Raw genomic sequence first — 22,794 nt, forward strand, 5'->3', positions numbered from 1 at the left:
GAGCAATGATGGGAAGTATTCACAAGATACATTCCACAAAATAGAGATTTCCCTGAACTTCTGTGGGGAAATGTCTCAGCTTTGGCATTTAGGAAGGGCTGGGTTTCTTTCTCCGATGGAAGGGAAGTGATGCCCTGAGGTCAGCTGCATCTCTTCAGCAGCTCCATCATGCTGAAACTTCCTCTTCTGCATATCTCATTTGTTAGAGACAGACCAGCTGTTCTAAAAAGTCAAAGGAGAGTCAAATGTTTCTTCCTGGAGGGTATGTGGGTTAGAAGGAGGCGAAAGAGAAAGGAAGGCAGGGGAAACAACTGGTCTCTTCATTGCTTTTCTTTATTTCTGTTTTCAATAGGGCTATAAATGTCACTTCCCTCCTAATGTATCTGGAGGCTGAAGCACTCCTGCTACTGGAAAGGTTCATACGGCTCTAGCAGCTATGTAAGTTTTCTTTGTGCTGATCTCCATCTCTCTTCTTAAAATAAGCATCTGAGGGCAGGATAGGTAGGTGTGTGTATATTTTCCCTATTAGAAAGCTTGCTTTTGAATGTCTCCTTTTGTTTGTTTGTTTGCTTGTTTTTGTTCTTAAGTTAATATAAAATAATTTAGTGGCCTTATCAAGCCTACAGTAGACAGGGGTCTGCCTCACACAGAGTTCTTATTTTCCTCCTCCCTCCCCAGCTCTGTCTCCTTAGCTGGTAGTCTTAGGACAGAAAATGAATGAATGGGTGCATTCTTTCCTAGAAGGTTCCTCAGGTTGACATTTATTGCGTAGGAGGAAAACTGGCTTTGTGTTTGCCCTTGGATTGCTTTGCAAGTAAACCAGGGAGTTGAGTTCATAGAGGTATCAGTCAGTTTGGTTCGTTTTGTTTGCACAGAATTCACTTAGCTTTCTTTACAGAAATATTTATGAAGCTTTAATTAAATTTTTCTTGTGCAGCCTGAAATACTCTGTGCAGAGCTCTGAATGCAAAGGTTTAAACAGCTGAGGCAAATGATGCTAGAAAAGCATTTGCAAAAACGCTTTGTGAAGCTATGAACTTTGCTTCCCACACACACCTACATCTGGTGCATCATGCAGCACCTTCCTAATGAACTCTGCAGTGGACTGGAGTAGAACTGTCTCTTTAGAGGTGTGCTGCAGAAATAGAGGCAGAGAAAGGAGTTTTCTGGCTCTGCTGTCAGGTACTGATTCATTTTAGGGTCTTATCTAGCCCAATGTATTTGTTGAAGGACAGTCTGATCTCATTTCAGCTTCAATGTGATGGATAGCACAGCTTGCCACTGGCTCACGTAGTCTTGTAGACACAATGTAAACAGGTGAGAGATAGGAAACTGAAGCACCTGTAGGCATTACAGGTGAAAATATAGCTGAAGCAATATATGCTTCACAGCCTCTTGCTTCTCGTGTTTGTAATTGACATTTTTGGCTATAGACAGTGGTGCTTTGTCTGCCAGGCTGATATCTTCATTTGATGCTCTTTTCACTTGAGGAATATATTTTTTTAAAGTAAAATTCTGTATGAGGGCCACATGAGAACTTCAGGACTCATTATGGCAGTTACAGTACAATCCCCATTGTACCCTGTTGTGCACACTGGCCCTGTCTTTGCAAGAACACACCTGAGTATGAAACATGTCTGAGATCTGGTATAAATTTTATGGCTTAAATTCAAATGCAGTGGTAGTTAAACCTCCAAAACACCAGATGTTCTGCACAGAGAGACTTTGGCATATGCTAATGTTCCAGTATCCAAGTGTGCTTGCACACAATGATGAATGAAATTCCTCTACAGCCTCTCTTTTATCAGAGAAATGATTTATAATTTTTAGGCAACCACAGGCACAGAGAAAGCCAGGAACAGAATGTGACTCTCAGTTGACTTAGCATGTGGGAGGTAGGATGGTTCCATGGTTGAGTGGGTTCATATAAGTGCAGGGGGGTTAACCTGGCTGTTTCCGCTGAAGTATTTCAGTATTTCATTTCTGACCAGAAGGTCAGAGATGGGGGAAAAGAAATTCAAAAATGTTACTGAAATCTACCAATCTGAAAATTACAAAGTCAGTTTTACAAGGCTGTTTTACTTTCTTGCTGACCTGAATTCCCCCTGGGTTAGTTAATCTGCCTTATAAATGGGACAATTTCAGACTTTTGATAGAAATTTTCTGTTTATTTTTCACCTGCACGTAAACTGCTGTTGCTTGAAGAATGAAAGATATGAAGTTCTATTTTTTTTTTAATTTTTTTTTCTGATACAGGTGTCAGAATTTAGTACCTTTGTTGCTTTTCTGTCCTGTCAGGCTACCTTTATACTGGAATGTTTTTCAGTTCATTATAGTATTTTATATGTACGTTTAGTGTGTTAATGGGTAGTTATGCACATGTGTTCAGGGTCAACTGTGTTTTCCAGGTGTCTCTCTTTACTCAACAGCTTTATTAGAATAACTGGGCTCCTTTGGGGTTAGAGTAGTTGAGTAGTACTTGCTATATCCTATTAATCTACATCATTTCATCAATGTTTCATGTTCTTACTTGTGATGGAAATATTTTTTTTTCCTAACAGCCGTGATGTGTTACTAGGACTTGGATTATGGCCTGTTTTTAAGGTCTTGAAGCTGTTTAATCCAGCTTCTTCCCTCTTATGGTTGCTCACTGAAGACAGAAGAGAGGGTCTTACCTTTTCATACTGGTGCAGAGAGGATGGTCCATTGCACTGAATGTGACATTGATCATCAATGCACATACAAAATTGTCTTGGCCCCTTTGAAGCTGATTTCTTTTGACTCCTGCAGATAAGGGGTTTGCAGAGAGATATATTTCAGAGAGGATAACCATATTGATTGAACCAAACTACTGTTTCTAGTGTTTCTCCAAATGTAAGGTTGCCATTGCAGATAACATTTACTTAGTAGACCTAAACACATCTTGTATTCAGGTTATTTATGACCAGAAAATCAGAGAGAATTTATGGGAGAATTGAATTGAGGATAAAGAGTTGCAACTAAGCATTTGGTGAAATTCAAGGAGAATTTTTGTTCCAGAATGACTTCTAACATTTTCAAGGTCTCTTTTCAGTATAGCTTTTCTTATATCTGTAGCAAAGATTACTACAATATTCCTTCTTCATCTAACATCTTAGCAGGCTTTCTGATCATGTCACCAGCATCTTTCTTCTGTTTTAACTGCATATCAAAAATAGCCATGTTATGAGTGAAATTGTCATGAAAGCCTCACTGAAATAACTGTAATTTGTTACTGCAAACAGATGATCTGTATGTCTTCAATTACATTTCAGGCAAGCAGTCTCTGAAAATGCAAATATGCGGGTTGGTGGAGCATGGGCTTGCAAGGAGGAGGAAGAGATGTGTAGGAGGGCTTTTTACTACTGCTTGATTTCATGCTGCTGCTGGTAATTAGCAGAGGAAAGCATAGTTTATTAAAATGCAGGTTGTAGCAAAAAGTGTCAGCTAGGGACAGTGACTGGCTGAAGAGAGGTTTAAAAAAATGCAAAATCTTTTCCTACACAGCTCTCAGGTTCAAATCCAGCCCAGGGGGTTTGCTGGATACTACTGGATGTTGGATTTCCTATTACAGTGGCAATGAGAGGCCTTATCCAGGATGAGGACACAAGGTGGTAAGCACAGCAAGAATGTAGTCAACAGTACTTGTGTTCTAAAAAGTTTGTGATGTTAACATATTATTAAAAATAAAATCACTCTCCCCACACCCCCAAACCAACCAACCAAACACAGATACCCAAATGCCAGTTTTGACTTTATGAAGCTGGCCTCCCATAGACTTCCCCTATATTCTTGCAGCTCCTCCATACAGCTCAGAGAATGCTTCTTGGGGTTCTCATATTCCCCATGGACAACTGTCCATGTTAGTAACTGACATCCTTGCGGCATGATGGATCTGCAAAATAAGCTGCCCTTCTCTCTCAACAGTGGTTCTCATGGCTGGAAACTTGCAGCCGCCTTTTGATTTGTCCTGCCCTTCCTCACAGCTCCATTCAGGCATTAGCTGGGCTAATCTGAAAGGCCATGGTTGTTCTCATCAGCTTAGATCAGGTCCCTGGGCTCTAACGCCAAGTGCTGTGACCAGGTCAGCAGCTTAGCTGCATGGCACTTAATTACCTGACAGTCTTGCCTTTGGCAGCTGTGATCAGTGGTCTAGAGTGACAAAAGCCCTGAGCTTTTCAAAGTAAAAATGGCACAATTTCAGCAGGAGAATAAAACATCACAAGAGGAAAGCTTTAGAGGTAGAGAAGCTAGAAAGTGGTTTCAGCTCCTGTGTCTCTGGGACCCCTGCTTCCTCTGTTCCCATACGTTTCAGTCCCTTCAGCCTCCACATTTTCACCCATTCCAAGTTTTTGTTCCAGATTGTTTCCTGCTAGGGGACTTCTCAGAGCGTACAAGGTGGGAGCTGCTGCCCTTCATTTCTTATTATACCAGTAAATGTAATGACTATCTTAGGCTGTTCCTCCCCTTTACCCCAGCAGATCAGCAAATCTTTATAACAGGGAAGCAGTCCAGTAATATTGGGACAAACAGATGGAGAAACAGCATCCATGATATCTACAGTAGTAGAGTATTTCTTGCTTCTTCCTCTTGTCTGGAATCTACCTCATCTAGTAGATGCTGTTAAAGACACAATGCTAAAGTAAATGAATATCAGGCCTAATTCAAAATACAGGAATTTCCCTGTGCATTTATTTTGTTGTTTTTAGGCTTTGTTTCTTTGTTTTATGGGTTTATTTCACCCCTGGTACATCAAAATAAAAGAACATACAGTTCAAGGCAGGTTCAGTAATGAAAATACGTCAATATCAAATCCAAACAATATTGTAAAACTCAAACTGAGGCTCCTCCATATGGTATGTTGATATTGCCAGCCAAAAACACAACATGCAACTTCCAGAGCTGGGTTCGGTGAACTTTAAAATCTGTACAAAAATAACTGGCGACAGCTTTCCTCAATGCAAAATCCTTTCTACTCTGTCCCAGAAAGAGCTGTTCCCCTGCTGGTTTTCAGCACCTCCTCCTCCCCGTCTGCTTGTTCCTTCCTCCCTCTGTTCTGCTTTTTCCCACGTTTGTATGAATATCCTCCATCCCCAGTTCTTGCTCTTGTGACAGAGAGACGATGCATCAGAGCTTTCTGCCTGTCTTGCGTTCCAGAGACATTACATCACCTGCAAAGCCGATTCCCTGCAGCTTTCCCTTTCCCAAACGCGGTCTGTCTTGGATCAGCCCAGTTGTCTGGGTGTATGAATCAGTCTTGCTGACCAGTCTCCAAAGGCTGCTGGTTCCCTTTCCAAAATGCTCATCAGCTCCCCAGACCTGGAGCAGAACACAGATGTGCGACTGAAACCTTGATTCAGCTCAAGCAGAGGAGAGAGCGGGACTGTGGGGTGGTGCCCACCAATCATGGGTTGTGCAAGGTCACGGAGCTGCTCTCACAGAGGTCTGCAGCCCACATGAGATGGGATGCTGTTGATCTTCCTCTCCACTGTTGTCCTTAGTTTTGGGAGGATGCCACCACTATGGTTCACAGGAAGAGCTAAACATGATGTTAGTATGCGATAATTTACCTTCCCAGTGTTGTAGGCAGCCAAGAAGTGGGAGTGATTTCTTCAGGCTTGTTTTGTAAGTCACTATGATTTTATCTGATTTTTGCCAGGAATTATTCTAATATTATACCCATGGGTCTGATATCCAGGGTATCTTTCATGGGTATGATATCCAGGATGACTGTGAAAGACCTCTCCAACAGAACTGTTGGTGGGAAACGTACCTCCTTGCTGAGTTATGATCAGAGTGTGAAGTACTGGTTGCACTGAAGTGCGAAGTTGGGGAGCAGAGTGCTGAGCTACCCACAGTGCTAACAGCTGCACAGGTCACTGCTGATGGCAGTGAGATGAGGCCATAAGATGATTGTCACCTACTGTTGTCTTGCAATGTAAAGTGTTGTTTTCCTGTTGTTATTTCCTGGGCAGGATATCTGTCCTCAGATTGCTGTTGCAGATGATTTGATTCAACTCTCTTCTGTGTCTCTAAATAATGCCTTTTTATCACATCCTACTTTTATCACATCTCTCCCTACTCATTTTAGGTCTGCTTGTACCACCTGTTAGGCGTTCATTTATCTCGTGTAAAGAAACTTGTGTTAGTGCATAGCTATTCCTTAAGACAGAACTTACTGGGTTAGTCTGGTTTCTGGGTGTTCACATGATTTCTGCCAAAACCCTTGAATCTACCAAAGACAATGACCAGCACAGGAAGGTTCTATCAAACATCTCGGTGTAGGCAGCTCTTTGTTCTTTGATTAGGTCATTTACTCCTAAAGCCTCCAACTCCGAGGAGCAAAAGCCACCCTCAGTCACACTGTCACAGGAGGTCTCAAGGCCCAGAAGTGACGTATGTATGATGTGATACATTTGTGCCCAGTCTATATGTAACATCTGTGCCAGTGTGGCTCAACCCATGTACACATGGGTATATCTGTGTGGAATGAGCCTTCTGGTAGCAGGTGTGGTTAAGTAGGAATAGATGTTCTTACATCAGTAAGACTTATTCCTGACATATAAGCACCTTTTAAAAACTTACTTTATAGACATTTCGTAGGGAAATGGCTCAACTTGAACCAGTAAAGTTACATGAGTACAAAAATGCACATAGAACAGTACTGAGTGGGAATGTAGTGAATTAACAAATGATGATTAAGGACATCCAGCTAAAGAAAGGCTGATATTTTGTGGAACAGAGGTCTCCTCTGGTTTTGGTGGGGGTTCTGATGAAAAATGTGTCATCATGGAGTGACCCAGCTGACATGAGATCAGTAGGAAAACCCTTTATTTTCTATCACTTCTCTCTTTCAAACCGTATCTGTTCATCAGTGTGGAAGGGAAAACACATCATAATGCTGTAAGGCATAAATTAGAAATGACAGGACAAATAATAGTGGGCGTCACAGAGATGAGTCAACGCTGAAAGAGGTGGATGAACAAGATGAACACCACAAGATGTTCTGAACAGCTAACGCCAAAAAATATGTATTTTTATGCTGAAGTATCGGGGTGGGAAACCAGGTTGAAATGTAACCTCAAAAAATACATGTAAAGTCCAGGGCAAGTCAGGAAGTTAAAGGGACATGTGAGAACTTTAATCAAACTAAAAAGCAAAAAGAAGAAAGATATTGTTCAGTTGGCTTGAGTTAGAAAATCTCTTCATAAAGTGTGAAAAATGAGAAGAAAAATCTGATATTTTCTCTGTCCTGTCAGACATTTTAGACTCCACTTCTATGAAATCAACAGGTATCAGTATCACACTTGTTTTAATTGTTGCTAATTTTATGGATATTTCATAAGACTATTTCTGTTGAAAAAGTAATTAATTTAAAATAGATGTCTAAGGTTTCTTTAGTAAGATACTGATGTAATGGAGCAGCAATACTGTGGAATTGGTGGAAACTTGATTGCAATTTTACCCCTTATTGTCATCAATGATGATAGAGAATAGCTCTGTTTTGGTTAATCATGGGTAGGTTTTGGTACTGGAGTTTGTGAATGTTTCTATAGTTTCGAAGTACATCTTGGTGGTAATGTTAAGCAAGTTGTGTACATTCTTTTTCTTTCTGTCTGTCCTTTCTGTCTTTCTTTACTTTGTATCTTTCTTTCAGGAAAACAGTATCATTATGACACTGAGATTGAAGGAATTAGCAGTTCCTCAGTCAAAGGCCTATTAAGAAAACTGCAGTAACTTAAACCAGAAATATGTCATGACAAGTGTTCTTTGGTTGCATCACAAGATCCAAAACACCCAAGGAACCAAGAAAGAAATGGAGAGTCATGGCAGTGGATAACCTGATTCAAAGTCAGGGGAAAGGGTTGAAAGCTGTGGGCAGCAGCATCATGCTCATTCTGATGCTCCAAAATGTGGATGACTTTATGGGTATAAATGAAAAGAACTTTGTGGGCCATCATACTTTAACAGCAATATTAAAAATAGGGGTCAGGGCGGGGAGAAATGAAAGGAAGGGGAAGGGAAAGGCCCAGCTCTGGCGTTGTTTTGGAGGAAGAGCAGATTCAGGTTTAGCATAAAGGGAAGAAAATTAAGGTTGTAACTAAAATGTGTCATCTAACTTGTTGAGTCATCTGTGGGGGTTCTCCACTGAGGATTGGCAGTGCCTACACCATCAATACAGGAAAGACCCTGGTTAGGACCAAGGTCTCTCTTCCCCTCTGAGCTTACTGGCACTGCTGGAAGTTTTCCAAAATAAAGACCGGCTTTCGTGTTACTGGACTGAGAGATTCACAAGATTTGCTTTCAAGGCCCTTTCTGGTTTTGAATACCCCTACCTGCACTCTTCTCAAGAAAAAAGAGGAGGGAGGGAAAGCAGTAAGTGGTATGAATTTCACTGCAATGTATTCAGTGTAATATTTCTCAAACTCTTCCATCATGTTACCTTGCTTCATGCTATGTTAGTCTCTGTCAGGTTAGTCAGTGGTGTCAGAAAAAAGAAATTCTGAAAGGATGCTAAGTGGAGCTGACATGATGGAAATGTGAATCTGTTGCTGCATACCCATTATTCACTAGCATTATGGAGAGACTGAAAATACATCCCATCTACAGAGTTCATCTGGCCATTTTTTAGAGTTAAGCCCCAAATTATCTTCTTGGGATACAAAGGGTGCTGGCCAAGAGTAGGCTCTGGGGCGGTGGGACTCCAAGACCAGCACCCCAAAGGAGGGTGTACGAACCCCCAGCCTCAGCTCTGTGGAGGCTGTTCTTGCCCTGAAAATTTTGCTAGCGGGTGTAGGCCAAGGACACCTAATAGAAGATCACGGGTTGAATTAATTGAATCCACTTGTCACCTCCATGATTTTAAGAAATGAGTGTTTCCAAATTCACATCACCATTATGAAGGCTTCCCCTGACTGACTGCTGTGCATCCAGAGAGCCTTAACATTTTATCTAAGATGGACACATTATAGCCACACAGTTTAAAGCTACCTTGTGTATACGGGGCTATCTATGCAAGCAGATGGGGAAACCTAAGTAATACAAAGTACCCAGTGAATTTCTCTACTAACAGTCTACAGTGTTGGTTTTTTATTGTCCCATTGTGCCTGGGGCAACAAGTCTTCATTAATGTATTTTATTTTTTTAATAGGATGCTCTGGGCCTTTTCCTTGTGTCCATGGACATATGCAGAAAATATCCTTTTTGTTTGTGCTTGCTGTGATGCCCTCATAAAAGAAGAAGTGATAAGTCAATGGTGAAATGAGCCATGAAAACTGAAACTCTGCTCTTAGTCTGGAAGCAGCATGTCTAGGTCAGATATAGAAGCACAGCAGCAGAAGAAGCTATTGTTTTAACCTTTTTCTTATAAATGCATCTGGGAAGCCTTTCTCAGTGGTTTGGTTTGTTAAGCATTTAGGCATGTAATTATTGTTATATTGGGTGTCTGTTGTAGATGCAGATCCTTTATGAATCACTAAGAAAACAGAGTTGGGTCTGTCACATGCAAGTTCCAGTCTGTCATCTAGGAATGTCTATAGGGAACATATTTCCTGTGCAATGCACTGGCCCTGGAACAGTGTGCTGGGTGCTTCTGGTGCTGAGCTGGAAATGAAGAATGTTCCTTTTCTGCCCTGAGCAAAAAAGATTAAGAAAATACTTAAAAGCTGATTGTACCAAGATAGGAGAGGTTTTGTGACAACCAGTGTTGACAGAAGACAATACAAATTGATTTAAGAGGATTAAAAACCTGGGCAGAAATTAACATTGAGGCTTGGCTTGGGGCGACTTCTAGATCTGGAAAGAAAACAGTTCAAAACTTATGTTGTAAAAAAGAGAAATCTAGGAAATGGTAACTGCTAAAGAGAGCCAGAAGGGACAGGGAGATTAAACTGGCAATGGTAAGTAAAAGCAGCAAGATCATGTCAAATCAGAAAATGTTTGGTGGACTGATAGGCCTGGGTCTTGATGGGGAAAAACTGTTGAGTTCAAGCCTGGCCAACACATGGTCACTGCCTTCCTCAGCCAGCACCTGAGGCAATTCAGAGGGATTAATAAAGACCAACAACAGTTCAATGCAAAATATTGCACTGCTTTAATTATCAGCAGTAAACTGAGTCTTAGTAGAGTAAACCAGCTTGTAGAGAGTTTCCTCATGTGTAGGGAGGTTATTACCTGTGCCCAGACCAGTTCCTTTATAGCTAGCTAAAGAAAAAAAAATAAATAAATAGGCATGAGGAGTTTGTTCTTATTTAAATAAGGATGATGGTAACATATATTAATGTTATCTGTAGTTATTTTTTAATAGAGTAGTCGCTTTGGGTTTTGTGAAAGGCTAGGTAGCTAGTTCTCTTGTCTTTTCTTCAGGTTCTTTAGGTTTGGGGGTTTTTGAGGGGAGGAACATGGGTCTTCATATTTCCTTCCTCTTTCCAGTCCTTCGGTGACATTACGGGCTTGTGTGTGGAAACCTGTTTCCAATTTTGTTCCTGCAGTCAGCTGTGGTTGCTGCGAATTCCCCCTGGAGATCTGGCTACCTGATGCTCTCTGCACATTAGGCAGATAGTTAACAATTATCATTTGTGACTTTAGTTATTTATACATGCAAAAGAACACAGCTACAGTGAGGATTTCTCAGCTCCTTGAAAATATGTGACCCTAAAATTGTTAGCTTTTGTATTTCTTGTTCATAAAGTGTATTTGAACTGAATCTGAAGGCAGGAACGAAAATCTAAAATTAACTCATTGGGTGAATTAAACTCATTGGTCCCTTGTAGAATGATTGAGTGTACTCTCTGGGAGGACAGAGGAAATTGCATCTTGCTGAGGACAAGAAAGAAGTGGCCCTGACGGGTTTTTGTTGTGTGTTTTTTTGGTTTTTTTTTGAGAGGCACAATCAAGAACACAGTTTCAGTGAAGGGTAATGAATAAATAGCACTTTGCACGATTACAACTGCCCCTGCCTCATGCTGGGGACATTGTGATCACTGTGGTGGCATCCTTTTGTTCAGGAGAGGCTCCTTCCATTGCTGTGCACAGCCCCAGTCACCCTCTGATGCCCTGATCTCAGCTGGATGGGTTCCTGCACTGCAGTGCCCATGCAAATGACAAGCATGTGGAGTCATTTAACCTCAAGCTTTGTGGTGGAAAAAACCTTCTCTTGTGTGTGTGTGTCTCCTGTATTTGGTACTGCATTGTAGGTTTATCCTGGAAACTTAGCTCCCAGTTCTGTGACTGTTTAGATGAGGAGCCCTTCTTGCCAGGACGCATATGCTTTTAGCATGTACCTTCTTGTCCATCTGGCAAAGCAGGTTAAGCCCAGGCTGCCTTTGAGGCTGAGCTCTGACCTACCTGCTTTGCATTGAGGATGTAGATAAAGTCAGGGGAAGGGAGCTCAGCTGTGGTATAGCGTCCTGCACAGTCCTACCAGTTATTTGGCTTGGGTTTTCCTCAGGCAGGTCTCTCCTTTCTAAGTGACCATTTTATCTGGGCGGATTTTGAGGACTTTTGGTATATGTTTGGGACTTTGGGATATCTCACAGCCCAGCTACAGGCATGAAGCATTAGAACGTCCAGGGATACAGGTGAACTGTAACTGGAGTGTATGTAAAACAGAGTGGATGTCATCATGGATGTATCAGACCATCTCCTCTGGTTTGTGTTATCCATTCCATACACATCTATTTATCTCTGAGATGCTCTGGGCAGAGGTGGAAGTTCTTGGGCCTAAAAGCAGCTCTTTCAGTTTGGCTCTGAGAGCCAAAACCCTTCAGTGGGTCCTGGTGTAACGTCTTCAGGAAAGAGTGGGGATGTCACAAGTTTGCATTTGTATGGTTGTGAAGCTGGAGACCAGCATTGCCTGGACAACTTCTGTCCAGGCAGACACTCTCCCAAGTGAAAAGTTTCCATGGCAAAACCTCCCGTATTTCTGTAGGTGCTTCAGCACCTTTCAGGACACCAGGAGAAGCTTTCACAGAAGCATCAGGGCTCACACAACTGATGGCACATCCAGAACTCCCCATGCATGTCATGTCCAGGTTGCCTTCCCTGATGTAAAGCAACTGTCCAAGCTCCTTCTCAACCCTCAAAAATTTTGTGGCAGCCCTGTACCCAGTCTCACAGGACAGATGTTCTGGGAGTGACTGTAACAAAAAGGCTGGGAAACAAAGAACAAGGCTCTTGGAATCTTCTCCAAAGAACATGAAGAAAATCTTTATCTGTAACAATTCACATTTCTGCTTTTTCCTCATTCTTTGTTTGACAAATTGTTTTCTATTTACAGCCAGCACATTTTAATGCTTTCTCCCTCCCCCAGCCTACTGAGTCCCTATTTTCTCCTTCTGACAATGTTACCATATGGTTCTATTATTCAGAGATTCCTAAGCATGTATTGCAACAGTACTGAAAAATAATTAGGTGCTGCTGTGGTGTGAAAGCACATCTGTGATCAATGGCTCCCTCTGGAAATTATGGGATAAAATGTCCCAAGATATTTTTCTTTCCACTTTCTCCCTGCCCTTTTCTTTCCCTCCCCAACTCCCATAAAGTCTTATAATAAAGGGAAGAAAGTCTGTGTGAACAGTTATTTCCATTTTCTTTCTTGAAAGCAATGCATAGTGTGATTGGTGGGTTTTTTTTGAGCTGCAATTAGGGGAAGAGATCTCTGGGGAGAAAAAGGTATATATTTAGATTCTGTACATTTAGAATAGAAGTCAATTCTGTGGTGATAACCAATGATTTACATCCGTTAATCCAGAAGTCCTCCTGTGCCCTGTGGGAAATACAACATATGTCCAGCAAATTGGTAACCATATGCTTCAGAGAACACGTGGTCCCTCAGCCCTTCCCCTGCTCTGTTCCCATTGATGGTTCCCTGCTAAAACGGTCTGGTCTCACAATTTACTCTGCCTTCATTGAAGGCTCTGTCAAGGGAAGGGTTATTTTCAGATTCCTTTTCACATTGAATGTTCTATGTTTTTGAAAGTTTTCAGGCAGTTGTTTTTGCTGGAGAATTTCACAAGTGAATTGATGGGTGAAAGTTTTCTCAGCTCCTGATGGAAGAGGCAGGCATGGCTCCCACACAACTTTTTCCTCCCAAGTGTGTATTGGGAAGACAAATGAAAATCAGGGTTATCAAAAACAAGTTCCATAGGGACTTTTCAAAACTGATTTGCTCCAAAGCCCTCTGTTTCACCCTATTGTGATATCAGCCCTCTTGTACTGCTGCTGAAACTGCACAGATACAGTGTTCATAACAAAATAAGCCTTCCTTGTCTCCTTGGCACATCATGAAATAGAAACAAAGAGAACACATACACATTTTTCCATCTTTGTGTCCGCCTTCAAACAGAAATGCTGTAATAAAACAGGAGCCCTGGCTAGAAGCTAAAATTGGTTCATGCAAAGGGGGGACCAAGTGTGTTAGCCTGCTGCTGCCCTTCTTCAGCAAGAAAGATAATCCTAGATAAGCAACAGCAGGGTAATGTTCAACAAATTAGCTTGACTGATGAACCCTGAACTCTTGTCAGTATTAATGCCTGCTAAGTTAAGCAGGCCCGGGCTTTATTATGAGGACTTATCCTCAGAGGCCAATGCAACATAACCTATTTTTTATTACAGATGCCATGCAGGAGGGGCTCTGGGTCTTGTCCAAAGATCCCAACAGGCTTTTGCAGATGGATTTTTTTTTTTTTTTTTCCTAACCTGAACAAGCCAGTGTACTGACAGCAACTAGAGGTGAGTAGTTTTGGTTGTGCCGTGAGCTGGGGTATCCTCTGCTAAGCATGTTGCATAAGGACCATCTTTGTTCTGTGTTTGCACCGTGTTGAGGAGCACAATGCAGCTCAGCCCAGGACCAGTATTTCTAGGTACTGCTGCAATGGTGGTAATCCAAGCAAGCCCTGGATGATCTTGATTGCTCACCTGACAGCATGGTGTCCAACAGTTCACATGCCTTTTCCACGTTCAGACGCTTGTTTCCTCCTACTGCATACCCTCAGCCTCTCCCAAATTCAGACCTGAAAAACTGGTGTGCCCGTCAGTCCTCTGTCAAAGGTTGCTTCTAGGCAAGCATGCTATTATTAAGGTTTACCAGCCCGCTCTTCCTCTTAGCAGCCAGGTGCAATTTGCTCATTTCATGGAGGTTTTTTCAGAGAGGTAAAAAAACACATGTTCCAGGCTCTGCCATAGTGGTGGAATCAGCCCAGCAAAAGGGCCCCATGCAAAGTCAGATATTTGTGGACTGTAGTTGATGGCTGGGTTGTCACAGCAGCATAGAGCCAGGTGTGCTGTAGGGACAGCGTGCCCTCCTGGTTTGAAAGGTGGGAATCCAGCCTTTCTCATGAAGGCAGCCTCCTCCTCACACCAGCCTGTACCGCAGCAGGGTATGCTGACTGTATGTAGTGCAAGCAGCTACAAAGGGAAGGTGGCACAGGAGTCAGAGTGGTGCCATCAGACAGGGACAATGGGAGAGCTTGGGGTGATGGGTGCCAACTGCTATGGTGGGCAGGCTGGGAAACCTCTGGGAACACCAATGGGTGGCTGAAACCTGGAATAGAGCTTTGCTTTGGTGTGTTTTAATGTGCTGAAGAATTGTTTCACAGATAAAGTCTTGAAGTGATTTGGGAAGTGAGGTGTGGGAGCAAATCACACGCTTGTCTAACTCCTCTGTTGATTTCCTCTCTTATCCATTCATTAGTGGACATTTCTTTAAGCCACAGAGAAAAGCAGTTGCTAAAAAGGAAAAACACACCTTAAATATTTGCCAATACATGTTTGAAAACCATCTGGGGTGCATGGAGTAACTGATCTCAGATGTGAACTCCCCTGGGGTGTCAGCGAAGGGGTGGGAAATGTCGGTACTCTGGTTTTACAGCTTGTCTACGGGCTCTCAGCACTTTCAAGGTACAAGAACAAAGATCAGCCTTTTCTTTGAGCTCCAGCATCTGCTGGAAGGGGCCTTAGAGATACAGTTCCCATGAGGAGGAGAATATTTGTCCTGTCACAATGTCAAATTCTCTTCCCCTCCTATTCCCAATTTGGCATGGTGCTTACATATCTCCTTCCCCAGGGTACTTGCTTGGTTTCAGTTGCCTGAAGGGCAGATTGGGAGACAAGAAATCAAGATTTTTATTCTTTCCTCTGCCAGAATATTCTTGTGACCTTGGCCAAACGGATTTCTGTACAAGACCGAAATAATCTTTTATATAATGCAGGCAGTCATTCCCTATTTCATAGCTGCATGAAGAAGTTTTTGTTCATATTTATAAGATTCAGACCTGAGCTGAATTTGCTTAGACTGGTTAGGGGAGTCTGAGGTTGAGACTTGAGTTCAATCTGTTGAGTTCATTTTTGAGATTGTTCTGGGGAGGCTGTTCAAACTGAATAGTCTAACCAGCAGATAGGCTAAAATATATCTATGTTTATTCTGGAGAAGTAACACCAATTATACATATATTAATTCTCCAGAAATATGTAGACTTCAGTGGGAAAGATATTTTTGTTACAGAAAAGGCTCAAAAAGAAATTATCCCTGGAAAAGGCTGCACTGTGTTCATTGAATATTGCTCTGTGTGTCTTTGCTTCTCATCTGCTAGCTGGAAAGGAGTGCCAAACAAAAGCCTTTTTGTCATGAAAATCACCCACCAACCTCTGCCAGCTGTCAGTCAGAGAAAGAATAACTTTGAGAGCCAGATGTGCCAACCACCCAAAATGGGTATGTGAGCTTGGGTTAAAGGATGGAGAAAGGAATTTACTCTCATAATAGTCCAGCACAACAGTGCAAAAGCAGCTCTGCCAGCACTGCTCCTCTCCCCCATCAAAGGAGTTGATGGGACCATCTGGCTTTCTCTGGGTTCAAGTTTTCATGGGCACAGTTCCCATCAACACCACAAAACGGAAATAATTTGTTCCCAGACCTGATTGCAACACAAGTTGTAACTGAGTCCTTGACTGCTACAGTCTAGATTGGGCCATAGGCTAATTTAGGATGAACCAAGAATATAGATCGGAACAAATATGACAGAAAAGTGTCATAGGTTGAAACTAAATTTGGCCACAGCTCATAAGTGAAATATTGAAATAGCAAATCCCCAGGCAGGCACAAAGGCTTTTATGAGGCTGTTCTTGTTCACATGATGCAATCTCAAGGTTTAATGCCACCAGGAGTAACGACTTTTCACCACTTCCTTTCTCCTTCCTGATGTCAGCCTGTACTTTTGGGGACAGAGGAGTCCCTGGTGACACTGCACCCTATGTGCACCCATCAGCACACCAGCTTCAAACATGGGAGCTGAAACACCAGCAAGTGTACTGGATTGAGTTGAAGGTGCAGTTGAAATGGACCGTCCAAGAAAGTAGCTGGTTGCTTTAGGTGTATCTTGGAATCACAGCAATAGTATAATTTGAAACTGAAGCTGCAGTTATTAGAAACACACTTCAGACTATTCCAATCATTCATCTGCTCAGCAAGCCCAAAATTAACAATACCATGTACTTAGTTTGCCTGAATGGAGAAGCAAAGTGAGTAACCACCTGCAGGCATTGTGACAATTACCACACCAGAGCAGGTTTAATAGGGTAGAGCATCAAGAGGGGCACCTCCAGTGGCTTTTCAGCATTTACTGGAACAGTGGTAACTTTGAAGCAGGAAACTATTTCACAGTAGAAGTAATTCCCTTTCACTCCTAGGTAAATAGGTATACCATAAATAACTCTATGGGTATTATGTAGTGCTGTGGGGTTTTTTGTCTCCAGTGGCTGGTATACATTAAGCTCAGGATTCCAGCTATCCAGTGATTTCTGAATACTTTGTTTGGCATGTCAAATCACAGGTGTCCCTGCAAGGTGCTCATCTGACCCAGCCTGGTGTCCTGTTGTAGGTGACGAGGGGATGTAACTACACTGATTAGGTGTCTGGGTTCTTTCCGTTTTGTTTTTAACCAGAAGGGTTGTAAAGCTTCTTGTGACTATGCTGCTGTTCTAGTAAGAGGGATTTTTTTATATAACACCATACTTATTCCCTTCCCACTTGGCAAACTGTGCCTCTATGCTGGATACGGGTGGGACTCCACCAGTGGTACTGGGGAAACAGTAAACACAAAGTGTTCTCTCCCCATGTAAGGGGTGCCCTGGGTACTTTTTAGGATTCTCAGCCATCACAGCATTGAGTTGTACTTTTACCATACATAGCCAGGGAGGAGTTGCTGATGAAATTCCTTTCTCAAGGGTTGTGTTTAGAAGCTGTGTATGTGGGCTGCAGCTTTAACTGCATCATCTTTGTTTTTCGTTCTGTTACCCATAGATATCAGATATATTCAAATCCTCTCCTACTTTCCAAGAAACATTGGCCAAAACATTTCTATGAGGCTGAGGTGGCCATTGCACAAACATATTATATAAGAGCTGTACAGCTACTGACAAAAACAGCAGAGCATCTCCATCAAGCCCATAACAACCTTCAAACTTGTATTCCTCCCTCTCTCCCTCCAGAACTCCTCTCTGCCTCAAAAGAAATTTCTCCATTTTCCCTGATGACGGAGCAATAACGTACTATTGTGCAAAGCCAAAAAACTGCTCATGTTCGACTGTAGCTCACAAAGCTGCAAACCAGGCTTTCAAAAGATAATAATGCTTTAGTGCATCTACGTACATGACAAAATTTTTTTGAGGGCAGCAAGATGCCAGAATTAGAAATTCAATGCTGGAAAACGGCATGAATTTCCTGTCACTGTGATGTTATTATATAGAGAAGGCTGCTGCCAGGCCAACTCTCTGTAGCTCTCTTTGCCAAACAGAGAACATCTACCCAAATATCAGCTCTTCTCTGCATCAGCTCAGTGATCTCAGTAACTTTCAAACAACTGGCCCTAACAGACTCGCTCTGATGTAGCCCACTTATAAATAAGTGCCTTCTAAATAAACTTCTATCCGATTCATGGCATGACACCAAATCTCTCCTTCATTTGCCATGTTATTACCTCAAGTGATGATTTGAGGAGGCTGGTAACTAAACCAGTGACCAGGAGAGATTTTCTGCCTCTCTTGGTGTTGCAGAGCAGATTGACTCAAGATGCCTGGCAAAATCAGGGATACAGCACTTCCATATTGGCATGAACTTGGATCACTCTCAGCAGTAACCCCATTTGTGTTCCCATTATCCTTGTTTATAACATAGAAATGATCCACTACTGTTGAGACATGAAACATGCTTTCAGAGAGAATTTTGTCTTTCTTATCTTTGCACTGAGCTCAATAACTTCTGGCTTTTTGTTTTGTTTCGTTTTTTTAAGCACATGCCTCAAATACATTCTTGTTTTCATTTAGAACATCTAGAGATGTAGAGTCCAGCCCTAGCAGGCACAGCTGTTGCAGGAGTGACACAGAAAGATCTGCAATTCAGCTCTCACCTTCTTCGTGCCTATTGAAACAGCTGTATGACAGTTCATGTAACATTGTGGAGGGGGGAAAATTTGTTAGCATTTATATCTGAAAAACTGGAAATACTGGGTCTTTGTCAGTGATTTCCTCACCAAGTTCTGGCCTGGAGATAGGCTTGGACTGAAGCTCTGACTCTTTTGCTCTTCCAGGCTTTGGGAAAGCACAGATTGTAAGTTGCACTAAAGCCCTTGCAACTGAAAATTTAAACTGTTCACAAACAGGCCAAATTATCAAATGCGTGATGGGTTATAGCCGAAGTAAGTACTATCGTGCCATTGCTTTTTGCCAGTCCAGTGATTCTTCTGGATGGGGTGAGTCGGGCAATGGGTGAAAGTTGAACTGTTACCTTGTCTCTCTGGAGAGACATTTGGCCAAAACAGTCTTGTCCACATGCTGCAGTGAGGAAATTGTGGCCCTAGGGACAAGCAGAACTGGCCATTCCAAGTCACTCTCCCATGACTTGGCAGTTGGGAGCTGCATTTCCACACTGCCAGAAACCGCCTGTGCCCTTTGCACTGACTGGCATCTGCACTAGACGCTTAGGGGAAACGTCTGAATGGCTCCTGCCTCCTGTCATTGTTGAGATTTAAAAAAAAAAAAAAAAAAATCATAGAAAGGGTTGTGAAACATTGGAACAGGGTTAAAAGACGTATAGATTAGGTTCTTAGAGACACGGTTTAGTGCTAGAGTTAGGTTATGGTTGGACTTGATGATCTTAAGCATCTCCTCCAACCAAAATGTTTCAGTGATTCTATATTTGCTGAAAGAACACAATGCAGTCAGCTAGTGATGATGTTGCTGGACAGGGAACCCCATAGGTAGATGGTATGAGGCTCAAGCCTCTGAACTGGGTGCTTACAGTATTTCTTTGTGGATTCAAGAGGCAGGAGAAAGTAACTATTGTGTTTCCCTTGCAGCTTTCTCTTCTAAACAGGATTAACTTCTCATTTGGTAGCAAACATGTCTCAATTTGATGTGCAGAGTTAGGCTATGCTCACCAGTTCCTGGTGACTACTGAACCAAGCTGGACCAGCTTGAGGCTGGTATTTCCTCTCAGAAACACAGAAGGCTCATAAGATAAACAGACATCACTCAGATGAGTGGAATATGGGTACCACTCCCACATTTTCCAAAATTAAGCATTTACAAATCCGTCATCTCAAACTCACTACTGGCTTGTTTGGTGCTCCACATCAGCTCAGCTTTCCAGAACTGCCCACGCTGACATCCACCATAGTGTTTACTGCAAAGGAGAAATCTTCCATCATGAAGCTTCTTCCGCTGAAATTTAGTGGCCTTTGCCCACATGAGGCCAGAAATAATTGTGATTAATTTTTTAAATTTCTGTCATGTCAGTTCTGGGGATGCTCAGTACACACAAAGCAGGCCAGTGTGCAATTGATGAAGCAAGTATATATTTTTATTTTTCTGTGACACTACAGGAAAATTCTCATTTTTCATGAGAATGAACTTTCAGTAAAAAAGGTTCGCATCCAGACGTCACTTTACAGGTGATACTATTATGTTACTACTACAGTTCCGTTTCTGGTTTCTTCTATGTCATCTTCTATTGCCTCATGTGAAAGTTTACCTGCAAGGTGGGTGTACTCCATGAGGACACTGAGCATGTACTTTAGCCAGCTGTTATGAATTAAATTATTTCTCTATAGTGCCAGGATTTATGCTTTAGGTCTGCACTGTTGCCAGAAGAAGCAGTCCTGTCCTCCCCTGAGCATCTGGCCACATCTTCCTGCTGCTTCCCTTCTTGGTGCTTGCACTTATACTGGGGAGAATGATTAGTTTCTACCTGTCTGAAGACTTTTTCTTTTCAGGGTTTTGGTTTTCAACTGGATCAGCAGGTCAGTCTGGCACTGCACCTAACCCTGTGATGACTGGTACCCACATAAGAGAGCTGATGGATGGCAATAGACAGCAGGGAGGAAGCAGACTCACATTGGCTTAAACTGATCATGAAAACAAATCCTTCAATGAAAGCTGCTGGTCTGTGTTAGCACTGACTCTTCTTCCATACATGTCACAGCCATCCCACCTTGGAATCCTGGCTGGGTTTCCTGCTTGGAGTTGTTTGCAAAGCCTGCCTCGCTAAGGTCCAGCTTTAATTTAGGTCAAGCCACATTGCGGCACTGAAATGGAGACTCTAGTTTTCATGTAATCAGATCTGTCTGGGGATTTACACTGCACCTTCACCCTAAGGTTTCACTTCTTGCTTCTCATCCAAAGGAACTACAAAACCTGAAATGAAAGTTAGTTGAAGCCACAATAGACCCCTTGTTATCTTCATTCTTTTGGTAGCAAAGGCAGATGAAACTCGGTCTCTGGGTAGCACTGAACTTGTTGGCCAACTAAGTGCAAGAGGCCTTTAGCAAACTGCAGTGCAGGCAGGGGGACCTTTGGTGTCAGGTTTGATGCTGAGAGGCTTGTCGTTTTAGGGACAACGTCTGCACTGGGTTTTGTGCCTCGAGTGCTGCTGCATGTTTCTAAGGCAAGTTGGCTAGATGGCGCTGGAATATGCATGTGTCCTGGTAGGAACGGGGCTCGGTTAGCATCAAGGGATTGTTTTAGGGTGACCTAGGGAAAAAAAAAAAAAAAAAAAAAAACAACAACAAAAAAACCAGCCAACACTGCTTTTCAGTGCAGGCATGACTTCAGTAGCCTCCTATGCAGAGCTGGAGGAATCTGTCGTTTGCTGTTTCCTACAAGCACTTTGACTTGGGACAAGGTGCCTGTGGGATTCATCATCACTGAAGGTGTCTGTTATCTGGGGCAGGGGTCTGTTAGCATACCTATACAGGATGTCCCTTACAGGGTCACCTGGTGGGGAATGGCTCTGCTTCTCTTCTGCATGAAAAAATCAAATGACAATGAGCAATATGTCTTTTGTGAGACTGCTGTTTCCTTTGAAGAACCAGGAGGCATGACTATGGGGAATTAGTAGACTTATCTCACTCATGACATCCAGGGTGTCTCATAAGCAAAGTCTGAGCTCTCTGGTGTTTACAGAATGATGCCTGAAATTGGAAATATTCCTTCTGTGATTGCTTTCAGGAGAAGAGCACTTTTATGGTTTTCTCACCAACTGGAGCTATATGAAGCTGTAGTAACCATAGAGAAGACTCTTCACCTCTGTTCTGAGGGTGTTAAGTGATTATTTTAAAATTTGTACATGTTTTTTTGTGACTTTTGATTGTCTGATGAAAGTCCCAATGTCATCTGGCAGCAGAGCTCCAGCACAGGTTATCTACATTGGTCTCAGACACTCAGTGAGGCTCTGTGTAGTTTCTGAGTGCTCCAGCTGGTCTCCTCCATCAGACAGCATAATGTAAGGCAATGCACCCCATTCACCATCCTGGAACACCATGCAAAAGGTGAGAGGGCCACTAAAGAAGGGTCCTTGCAAGGTGTCTCAGTTTCTTTGCTTGTCACCAGCCATCCCTTTTGGATGCTTGTCCCCAGATGCAGAGGTGTTGGTTGCATGGCACTGCATGATGAAGAGAATTTGGTTCCTCCCAGAAAGCTGGGTGATATCTGTAGCCTGCTGTTAGGCTCTCTGGTGACTAGTTTCTCTCCTGAAGGGTTTTCACTGGTAAATTCACAGCATTTTGTTCAAAGTGACTATGACTACTATTATTTTGTAGGCCTCTTTCACTTGCTGTGTCTTGCCCCACTGTTTTCCAGCAGCTTTGAGCAGGCAGCAGAGTTTCTCTGAATGAAGCTCCTCCTTGTACCTATTCAAATCTCCAAGGTCCTGTGGGCAAACACAGCTCTGAGCACAGATTAAATCAACATCTGAAGAACTCTGAGTCTTGGGCAGCTGTTTCCCTCTGTTAGAAAGCTGACTGAGAGGAACTGAAGGCCTCAGTGGAGAGGTCATTGAGCAAAATGGACAGCAGTCTGTATCCAGGCCATGACAGCTCTTCCTCTATAAAGCCTTCTACAAACAAATAGCCAAGAGTCTCTAGGGCGAAAAACAGCATTTCTTTTGTTGCTATTGATAGTTGCTAGTGGATTTGGTGCAACATGCTTGGGACTTGAAGGCCCTCAGCAATTAAGTGTTCGTGTCCTAATGCCGGACTCCTAAGAGCACTTTCTGGCACCTGCCTCTCTTAGGAGCTGTGTGTCTTCAAAGGCTGAGTAAGTCAGACAGGAGAATAGCTGCTTGGGCATGACTAGAAATAGCACAGAAAGCTCAGCAAAAGGAAATAGCATTCCTTGTGGGGATATCTATGAGGCAGCATTGCGAAGGAAGTGGTTGAAATCCCTGGAACTTGTGTCACTGCAGGCTGAGCTGAGCAAAGCACTGAGGCAGGGCATGGTCATGGACTG

At 42.6% G+C, this 22,794-nt stretch overlaps 1 long non-coding RNA gene across 1 annotated transcript in view; it reads left to right on the plus strand.

Annotated features, from left to right (window-relative positions):
- Positions 1-288: 288 nt before the first annotated feature.
- LOC139828567 (uncharacterized) overlaps positions 289-22,794 on the plus strand; it is a 31,846-nt gene continuing 9,340 nt past the window's right edge. Inside the window, exons 1-2 of the long non-coding RNA XR_011740332.1 lie at positions 289-438; positions 13,633-13,749. This is a non-coding gene — a long non-coding RNA (uncharacterized lncRNA). The remainder of the gene's footprint in view (positions 439-13,632; positions 13,750-22,794) is intronic.

Source organism: Patagioenas fasciata, chromosome 8 (genome assembly GCF_037038585.1).
Source record: "Patagioenas fasciata isolate bPatFas1 chromosome 8, bPatFas1.hap1, whole genome shotgun sequence".
Taxonomy (NCBI): domain Eukaryota; kingdom Metazoa; phylum Chordata; class Aves; order Columbiformes; family Columbidae; genus Patagioenas; species Patagioenas fasciata.